The sequence below is a fragment of the Silene latifolia genome, chromosome 3, assembly GCF_048544455.1.
Source record: "Silene latifolia isolate original U9 population chromosome 3, ASM4854445v1, whole genome shotgun sequence".
Lineage (NCBI taxonomy): Eukaryota > Viridiplantae > Streptophyta > Magnoliopsida > Caryophyllales > Caryophyllaceae > Silene > Silene latifolia.
The window spans coordinates 104082029-104092146 of NC_133528.1; positions in this window are offsets into that span (position 1 = coordinate 104082029).

Sequence of the window (10118 nt, forward strand, 5' to 3'; positions counted from 1 at the left end):
GGTGAGCAGTTGTTGAGCAGGTATGAGTAGAGATACATGAGCTAGCTGGGATAAGTCATCACTGCAGTTAGAAGAGTCTTCCGCTGTCGTCAGACATTATGTTTAGCTTTTAGACATTTGATTTTGGAGAACATGTATTCACATTTTATCAGTTTGGTTTTGGATTGTATCTTATTCACTAAACTTATACTATTTAAATGTTGTTTCGTTATTGTCTTATGATTATCATTGCCTCGGGGAACCGAGATGGTAACATCTTTATACCCGGGTGGTCCTGGTAAGGCACTTGGAGTATGGGGGTGTTACAAAATGGTATCAGAGCGACGACCCTGAAACCTGTAACCAATGAATCTAATGAATATAGGGAGTCAATTAAAATGAACCCGGGGTAAAGGTTGTTGGAGCTAATGCAAAGGCTTGGGAGACGTCCTAAAGTCGCGAACTCGCCCTACAATTTTGAACCAGTCACATGGGGGGTATATGTCAAGGTCATATGTGGTGTTTGTTAGCTTGTATGTGAATGTGGCGATATATGTTGTGAATTGTTGGATGTTGGGAGTAGATATCGAAAACGTGATTGAAAAATTTGGTGGGGTGTGTTTGTGTGTTGGTTGCATAAAGAAGCATGATGGATGTTTACTATGTGGCATTTGATAACATGAAGTAGTGTAATTTTTTGATCATATGAAGAGTTGTGTAAATTGCATGCTTAGTTATATTATAATGTTGAGTTTATAATGTTGCATAGTATGTTGGGTTATGAGAGATAACATGCGGGTAGTATATACGAGTCGGCATGACTCGATCGAGTAGGAGGCACTCGATCGAGTAGGTGAGGTACTCGGTCGAGTGGGTCTGACTCGATCGAGTGGGTATTTTGACGTTTTTACAACCAGAATCGTGTTTTTGGGTACTCGATCGAGTATATAGGGCACTCGATCGAGTAGGGGGTCACTCGGTCGAGTGGCTGTGCTACTCGATCGAGTATGTTAGAGATCAGAAGGTCTGTTTTGGGTCTGAAGTCGGGGCACTCGATCGAGTATAGTGGGCACTCGATCGAGTAGCCGCTACTCGATCGAGTAGGTTTAGGCACTTGATCGAGTGTGTTCTGGGCAGTCTGTTTTCGTGTTTTGGGGTTATAGTACGTATGTTTATATCTACTCTTTTCTTATATAGTTTCAAGATGTCGTCCAAGAAAACCGCCTTGTATGCGAGAGCTGAGAGCATGAACATCGATGATATAGTTAAGATGTTAGAGCATCAAGATGCTCTTACGGAGGCCCTAAAGAGAGTGGGAAAGGATAAGGAGGTTGATCACTCTAAGATCAGCCTTTATATAGCGAGGTTTAACCCGAAAGAGTACAAGCGGACCGGGGAGCCAATTCTTCTTGACAATTGGCATCGTGAGATGGAGAACATACTAGACCTGGTACACTGTCCTGATGAGATGAAAGTAGAACAAGCTGCGTTCTACTTGAGGGAGGCAGCTGGTGAGTGGCGGGACAAGGTGAAAGCGAGTGCTAGAGAGATGTATACGAAGCAGGGCTTACCTGCTATACCTTGGGAAGAGTTCCGGAGGGCTATGAGGAAAGAGTTTGTACCTGAGCATGTGAGGAGTAAGCTGAGGGAGGAGTTTGATGGGTTTAGGATGACATCTGATATGTCAGTGGTTGAGTACTACAAGCAGTTTAATTAGAAGTCTAGGTATGCTGAGGACATGGGTTTGAGTGAGGAGAACCTAGCGCTGAGATTTGAGAGGGGGTTGACCCTCAAGATCATGGACAAGTTACCCGTGGGAGTCCTTACTGATGTTAAGGAAGCTTATGAGAGGGCTGGGAGAGCTGAGAGGTTGGTGGAAATGGCTCGGAAGAGAGTAGTTGAAAAAAGAAAGGCTGAGAGTGAAGGTGGTGGCCAATCTAACTACAAGAAAGGCAACCACAATCAGGCTAGAGTGTTTTCTTCTGGTTCAGTGTTCAGTGCTGGGGCTTCCTTTGGGCGTGGCCGTTCGAGTGGTAGTGGTAGTTGGGGAATGACCTGCTATGGTTGTGGCGGTGTAGGCCACAAGAGACATGAGTGCACGAGTGTACCTGGAGCTTTTCAGAGATCGGCTTAGGGGAGCTATTCTCAGGGGGCCGGCACAGAGTTATGCGCGTAACAGACCAGCTGGGTCATGGTCTAATCGGGGAGGTCAGAGCAACCAGGGTGGAGGTAACCGCAATGGCGGTAATTCCTATCAAAAACCAGGTATGAACAACAACAACAATCAGGGGTCGGGTGCTAAGCCGACCACATCAGCTAGTACTGTCCAGGGAGGTGGACAGAAGACCAGTGGAAAGCTATTCTTGATGGACAAGAAAGCAGCTGAGGACGATGCACATGTTATCACTGATACTTTTCTTGTTAACGGTATTCATACCTTTGTTTTGTTTGATTCGGGGGCGTCTCAGTCGTTTGTATCTTCGAGTCATGTTAAACGGTTGGGTTTGAGGGTGTATGAGTTTGTAAATGAGAAAGTTTTTCTACCTTCGGGTGAGTCTGTATCATGTGGGAGGTTGTATAGGGATGTCTCTATGATAGTTGGGCAAGTTGATCTACCTGTGGACTTGCTAGAGTTTCCTTTAGACGGTTTTGAGATGATAGTCGGGATGGATTGGTTGGGAAAGTACAAAGCTAAGACAGACTGTCATCAAAAGAAAGTGTCTTTGAGAGGTCATAAGGGAGTTAGCGTGTCTTATCGTGGGTTTGTGGTCAAACCCAAAGTTAAGTTGATTGCAGCTGTGACCTTGAAGTCCTATCTGAGGAAGGGATGCCCTTTGATCTTGTGCCATGTGAGAGATGGCCGGATAGAGAGTCCGATAGTTGATCAGATACCAGTGGTGGGTGAGTTTTCAGATGTCTTTCCAGAGGAGATTCCGGGGTTGCCACCGAAGAGGGAGATAGATTTCACGGTTGAGCTGAAACCGGGGACGGGGCCAATCTCTAAGGCACCGTACCGGATGCGTCCTAAGGAGTTGGAGGAGCTCAGGAAACAGCTAGATGATCTGATAGAGAAGGGGTACATTAGACCTAGTGTATCACCGTGGGGAGCACCAGTTCTTTTTGTGAAGAAGAAAGATGGGAGCTTGAGGTTGTGTATAGATTACAGGGAGCTGAACCGAGTGATGGTGAAGAACAAGTATGCTTTACCAAGGATAGATGACCTGTTTGATCAGTTGAGTGGTGAATCAATCTTTTCCAATATTGATTTGAGGTCGGGGTACCATCAGGTGAAGATTAGAGAGGTGGACATACCAAAGACAGCTTTCACGTCGAGGTATGGCCATTATGAGTATGTGGTGATGCCTTTTGGGTTATCTGCACCGGCTGTGTTTATGGACTTGATGAACAGAATCTTCAGACAGTTTTTGGACGAGTTTGTGGTGGTGTTTATCGATGACATCTTAGTCTACTCCAAGACTAAGGAGGGGCATGAGGAGCATCTGAGGATTGTGTTGCAGACCTTGAGGGAGCATGAGTTATATGCTAAGCTGTCCAAGTGTGAGTTCTGGTTAGAGAGAGTTGCTTTTCTGGGGCATGTGATCTCTAAGGATGGGGTAGCTGTGGATCCGGCGAAAATTGAGGTAGTGACAAAGTGGGAAGCACCAAAGAATGTTGCTGAGATCAGGAGTTTCTTGGGTTTAGCTGGATATTACAGACGGTTCGTGAAAGATTTCTCCAAGATTGCTAGACCTATTACAGCTTTGATGAGGAAAGAGAACAGGTTCCGTTGGGATGAGAGTTGTGAGACGGCGTTCCACACGTTAAAGGAGCGTTTGACCATAGCTCCTATCTTAGCATTGCCTAAAGGGATTGAGAACTTTGAGGTTTATACAGATGCCTCAAAGAATGGGTTGGGATGTGTGTTGATGCAGAACGGTAAAGTGATTGCCTATGCTTCTAGGCAATTGAAGCCTTATGAGGAGAACTATCCTACACACGATCTGGAGTTGGGTGCAGTGGTGTTTGCTCTCAAGATTTGGAGACATTACCTTTATGGGGCGACCTTTAATGTATTTTCTGATCACAAGAGTCTCAAGTACATCTTCACTCAAAAGGAGTTGAACATGAGACAGAGGAGATGGTTGGAGCTGATTGGCGATTATGACATGGATATTATCTACCATGAAGGGAAAGCCAATGTTGTCGCAAATGCTTTGAGTACGAAGAGTGTACATTCTTTGTGTACAGCTTTATCTTTGATGAGGTTGAGAGATTAGGTGGGGAAGTTTGGGATACATATGATGCAGAGAGGGGATGCCATAGGAGATTTGACAGTGCAGCCTGATCTTTATGATGATATTCGAGGTAAACATGTGTTGGATCCTAAGATGGTAGAGTGGAGAGCTGGAGTAGAGAAAGGGACAGTGTCTCGATTCTCTATTCATACAGATGGTAGTTTGAGGTTTGATGAGAGGTGGTGTGTCCCTAATAATGAGGAGCTGAAAAAGACAATCATGACAAAGGCACATTGTACACCGTATTCAGTACATCCAGGTGGTGACAAGCTATACAAGGATTTAAAGAACACGTTCTGGTGGCCTGGGATGAAGAAAGAAACAGCTGAGTTCGTGGCCCGTTGTTTGACATGCCAAAGAGTTAAAGGGGAACAATGATGACCACAAGGTAAGATTCAGTCTTTAGAGGTACCTGAGTGGAAGTGGGAATCCATTTCCATGGATTTCATCGTGGGTTTGCTGAAGAGTCAAAAGGGTAACAACATGATATGGGTAATAGTGGATCGACTGACCAAGTCAGCTCATTTTGTGCCAATGAAAGATACATGGACTAAGGCACAATTAGCTATGGCTTATCGGAAGAATGTGCTAAAGTTGCATGGAGTCCCTAAGGACATAGTATCTGACAGAGATGCGAAATTTATCTCAAAGTTTTGGAAAGAGTTGCAGGAATCTTTGGGCACAACGTTGAAGATGAGTACAGCATTTCACCCTGCGACAGACGGTCAGACTGAGAGAACGATCAAGACTCTTGAGGATATGTTAAGAGCTTGTGTGATGGACTTTGGTAGTAGCTGGGAACAGAGGTTGGATTTGATAGAGTTTTCTTACAACAACAGCTATCACACTAGTATTGGCATGGCACCGTTTGAGGCCTTATATGGGAGGAGATGTAGGAGTCCGATTTGTTGGGACGACAGTGCTGAGACAGTGGTTCTAGGACCAGAGATGGTACATGAGATGGTTGAGCAGATTAAGATGATCAGGGAAAGGATGAGAGCGGCTCAGGATAGGCAAAAGAGTTATGCAGATCTACATCGCCGGGATATAGAGTTTCAGGTTGGGGATAAGGTTCTTCTGAAAGTGTCTCCTATGCGTGGGGTTATGAGATTTGGGAAGAAAGGCAAGCTGAGTCAGATGTTCATAGGCCCTTATGAGATCTTAGAGCGGGTTGGAGAGGTTGCATATCGTTTAGCTTTACCAGCTGCATTAGAGAGGGTGCATAATGTGTTTCATGTATCCCAGCTGCGGAAGTATGTGAGTGATCCGTCACATGTGTTAGAGGCAGAGATCTTAGAGCTAGATGAGTCCTTGTCATATCTTGAGGTGCCTAAGCAGATTCTTGACCGGAAGGTTAGGAAGACTAGGAGTGGTGAGACAGTTTTGCTCAAAATCCTTTGGTCTAACCACGAGACTGAGGAAGCTACATGGGAGGCAGAGGAGGCTATGAGAGAGCGTTACCCTTTCCTTTTTTATCAGGTATGTATGGTTACGGGGACATAACCTTGTTTCTTTTAGGGGGGGGTAGGAGATGATCGCAAAGAGTTTTTATACCCTTCTTGGTGTTGTGTCGGTATGTGTCGGTATGTTTGTTGTGGTTGCGTGGGGTTGAGTTTGGGTTAGTAACATGTTTTATGTTGAGTTTTGTTTTGGTTGTTGTGTCGGGAGTGTAGTAGTGTGTGTCTTTGTTTTGTTGTGGTTTGAACTTCGGGGGCGAAGTTCTTTTTAGGAGGGAAGGCGTAATACTACGGTTTTATGAGTCTCTGGGTACTCTATCGAGTGGGCCTTACTCTGTCGAGTAAGGGTGTTTTGCGATTTAAAATAGTTTCTGACCTGTTGGGTACTCGATCGAGTATCCTTGATACTCGATCGAGTAGGCGGCACTCGATCGAGTATGTCAGTTACTCGATCGAGTAGCCGGTTTACGGGGGGATGATTTGTCGGGTTTTGTTAATAATGCGAATTAATATTTAAACTCTTCCGTCACTTTCATAATACACTTTTACAAACCTAATTACTTTCAAAAGAGAAATCAATCTACGTACTTCGCATTCATCGCATTATTGACAAATCCCGGAGCTTGGAAGGTCGGAATTCACATTTCTTTACATCTTTGTGATCCTTGCGTCGAGGGTAAGATCTGCGTACTGTTTTTATGGTATTTCGTTAAAGTTAGTTAAACCCTAATTTGAAAACTAAGTCTGTGCATTTATTCAAATTAGATATGCAACTTAGAAAGAGAGGCGATTATGAACCCTAACTCAGAAACCCTACGCAGCCTTCTTCTTGATCAATTTTCTGCTTGATTTCTCCTTAATGGCACGTAATTCTTCGAGTAAAACGAAGCATAAGCATTCCAGTAGGCTTCAAAAGCTGAAATCAGCAGGAAAAAGAATGGATAGTACTAAGAAGGATAAGAAAAAAGGTCATGTTGAAGAGGACGTGACAAAGACAAAATCCATGTAAGAAATCAATGGAGCTCCTGGTCTCAAATTTGACGATGATGCTCTTGAAGAGGGGGTTGTCGTAGAGGATGTGGACGATATTGATGACTTGTTGGAGGATGTTGATGACTTAGTAGATGATAACACTCCTGAGAATAATATTTGGATCACCAAACGGGGAAGAAAGAGTGTAGTGGTGGAGGAAGAAGAGGAAAATGTTGAAACATTGGTACAGTTTACCAAAGAGGATACTCAAGAGGAGGTAGACTTTTGGAATAATGCTGTATATTATTTTGTGCTTGGTGCTAACCCGCCAAGGGAAGTCCTTCAAGGATTCATACATAGGATATGGCACAAACACAATGTTGATAAGGTATCTTTTCTACCCAATGGAATCTTTTTGGTTCGTTTCAAAGGGCAGAAGGATAGAGAAGATGTTCTGAATGCAGGATACTTTATGTTTGATAATAAGCCATTGATAGTCAGACCTTGGAATGCTGAGGTTGAATTGTTAAAAGAAAATGTCAAAACGGTGCCAGCTTGGATCAGAATTCATGAGCTACCCCTGAGATTTTGGGGTAAATGTCTCCCAATTCTTTGGACTTATTGGCAAATTTCGAAGCGAGATCGGCCACCACCGAGAAAACCGGACTTGGATTTGCACGTGTAATGGTAGAGCTTAATGTTGGGCAAAAATTTCCAGATAAAGTGAGATTCTTAGATGAAGGTGGAAAGGTAGTTTGCCTGAAAGTGGAATATGAGTGGAAGCCTTCAGTTTGTAGCAAATGCAAAGGTATAGGGCATGAACATCAGACGTGCAGGAAGTCCCCTGTACTGCAGAAGCAGAAGCCAGTCCAGAAGGAATGGAGGCCTGTGCAAAAACCTAATATCCCAGTGCAAGGAAAGAGTTCTAGCCAGGAGCTCAATTCAACCACTCCTAGCAGGCCTATAACAAACAGTACAGCTATTGCAACTCCACTAGCAGGGAGCCCTAAGGGTCCTTCATATAAGGAAGCTGGTGAGGGGGAAGTCACTCCTAAGGTTGGTATTGGCCAACAGGGTAACTCTCAATCCCCTAGTTTAAATGAATAATATTGGTTTTTGGAATGTGAGAGGGTTAAATAGTGTACATAAACAGAACACAGTTAAATGGTTTCTTTACAATAAAGATGTTGGCCTTTTTGGCTTGCTTGAGACCAAAATAAATGGTAGGAATGTTCACAATGTTACCTCTACTATGCTTGATGGATGGTGTGTCACAACTAATAGTCATTGTCATAAGGGAGGCAGGGTGTGGATCATGTGGAGACCTAATTTGTTTGATGTGGTGATTGATCAGTATGATGCTCAATTCATTCACACTGAGGTTACATCAAGAATATCACAACAATCTTTTTGGTTAACCCTAGTATATGCTTTCAATGATGGGACTGATAGACGGATGTTATGGAGTAATTTGGGGATTATTGCAAGCAGATGCAAAGGGCCTTGGGCTATTGCAGGAGATTTTAATACTGTGATTAATCCTATGGAGAGGTTGGGTGGCAATACTAAACAAAGTGATATGGATGAGTTTATTGACTGCTTAGATGAATGTGGTATGACTGATATAGCTGCAAATGGGGCTTACTATACCTGGACTAACAAGCAAGAACCCTCTACTAGGGTCTACAGCAGGCTGGATAGGTTTCTAATCAATCAGGAATGGCTCAATGGGTATCCTGATATGAGGGCACATTTTCACCCTGAAGGCTTGTTTGATCACTGCCCATGCACAGTGAGTAATATTCTTGTTGGGGATAAGAAGAGGGCTAATTTTAAATACTTCAATATGTGGAGCAAATCATCTTGTTTTCTGATTAAGGTCCAAGAGGAATGGAATAAGCATTATGAGGGACATAAAATGTTCTCTGTGGTGAAAAAATTGAAGGCCCTAAAATTTCCTTTGAAGAGCTTAAATAGGGACTGCTTTGGTGATATTGAGACTAGTGCAAACATTGCTGAGTCTGACCTGCTGGCAATCCAAAACCAGCTGGTACAGGATCCTCAGAATGCTGATTTAATTACAAGTGAGGTTGAAACTGCTACTAAGGTGAGGGAATTGATAGAGGCCAAAAACAGTTTCCTGAAACAAAAAGCTAAATTGCAGTGGCTAGAATCTGGGGACAGTAATACAGCATATTTTCATGCCTCAATTAAGAAGAGAAACAGTCTGAATAAGGTAACTCAAATTGATGACCAATATGGCAGGGCCTGTACTGATAGCCAGAGCATTCAGAATGCTTTCTTGGACTATTATCAAACTTTGTTGGGTAATCAAAATCCTACAGAAAGGGTGAGACATCAGGTTATGGCTGAGGGACAATACTGTAATCAGGATCATGCTGCTATACTCAGTACTGCAGTTTCAGATGAGGAGATTAAAGCTGTATTTTTCTCTATACCAATTGACAAATCCCCTGGACCAGATGGTTATACGAGTGCTTTCTTTAAAGACAGTTGGGATATAGTTGGAGGTGAGGTGTGTGCTGCTATTAAAGATTTCTTTTCCACAGGGCAATTACTGAAACAAATAAATGCTACAAACATAACTCTTATCCCTAAATGTGATAGACCTAGTTCAGTCAAGCAGTTCAGGCCAATAGCTTGTTGTAATATGATTTATAAGGTAATTTCCAAGCTGCTATGTAACAGACTAGCTCAGGTGTTACCTGACCTTATTAGTGATCGAGAATCAAGGTGCTTTCATAAAAGGTAGGTCTATTATAGAGAATGTTCTCATTTGTCAAGACCTTGTGAAAATGTATAATAGGAAAGTTGTGTCCCCAAGATGCCTCTTCAAGATTGATCTGCAAAAAGCATATGATACGGTTGAATGGGACTTTGTTGAGCAGCTATTCAAAGGATTCCAGTTCCCTGAAGCCTTCATTCAAAGGGTCATGGCATGTGTAAGAAATACCTCTTTCTCCCTTTGTCTCAATGGGGGTCAATTTGGCTACTTTCAAGGAAAGAGGGGACTTAGGCAAGGAGATCCCATATCCCCCCCTCATCTTTACTATGTGCATGGAGTACTTAACCAGAATGATCAAGTATGCCACTGCTAGATGGCCCTTCCATTACCATCCTCTGTGCAAAGCCACAAAATTGAACCATTTGATTTTTGCAGATGACCTGCTTATGTTTTGTAAGGGTGACACTCAGTCTATTGTTTTACTCCTAAGGGCTTTCTCTTCATTCTCTAAAGCTTCTGGACTTACAATGAACAACTCAAAGTCAGAAGTTTACTATAATGGGGTAGCTCAGCAGGTCAAAGATGATATCCATCAGTTTGCAGGGTTTGAGGAAGGGACAATGCCTTTCAGATATTTGGGAGTACCAATACAAGCAGGGAGGTTGACAA